This window comes from Gigantopelta aegis, chromosome 10 (genome assembly GCF_016097555.1).
Source record: "Gigantopelta aegis isolate Gae_Host chromosome 10, Gae_host_genome, whole genome shotgun sequence".
Taxonomy (NCBI): domain Eukaryota; kingdom Metazoa; phylum Mollusca; class Gastropoda; order Neomphalida; family Peltospiridae; genus Gigantopelta; species Gigantopelta aegis.
This window is the reverse complement of record NC_054708.1, coordinates 40580186-40580390: the sequence shown is the minus strand read 5'-3', so window position 1 is coordinate 40580390 and position 205 is coordinate 40580186.

Sequence of the window (205 nt, the reverse complement as noted above, 5' to 3'; positions counted from 1 at the left end):
ATTACGCGAAGTGTTCCGGTGTGGCATGACATATGGCCCGCCGTGACATACGGCGCGGTGAATACATTTGACCAATTAGAACTCAGCTAAGAAATTATGTCACAGGTTTTCCCAACCTGTCAATTTCGGCGTGACAAATGGCCCGGTCTTGCGGATTTGTTGTGATTTTATCGAAATTAGGTAACAAAGAAATCAAAGTTGTTAT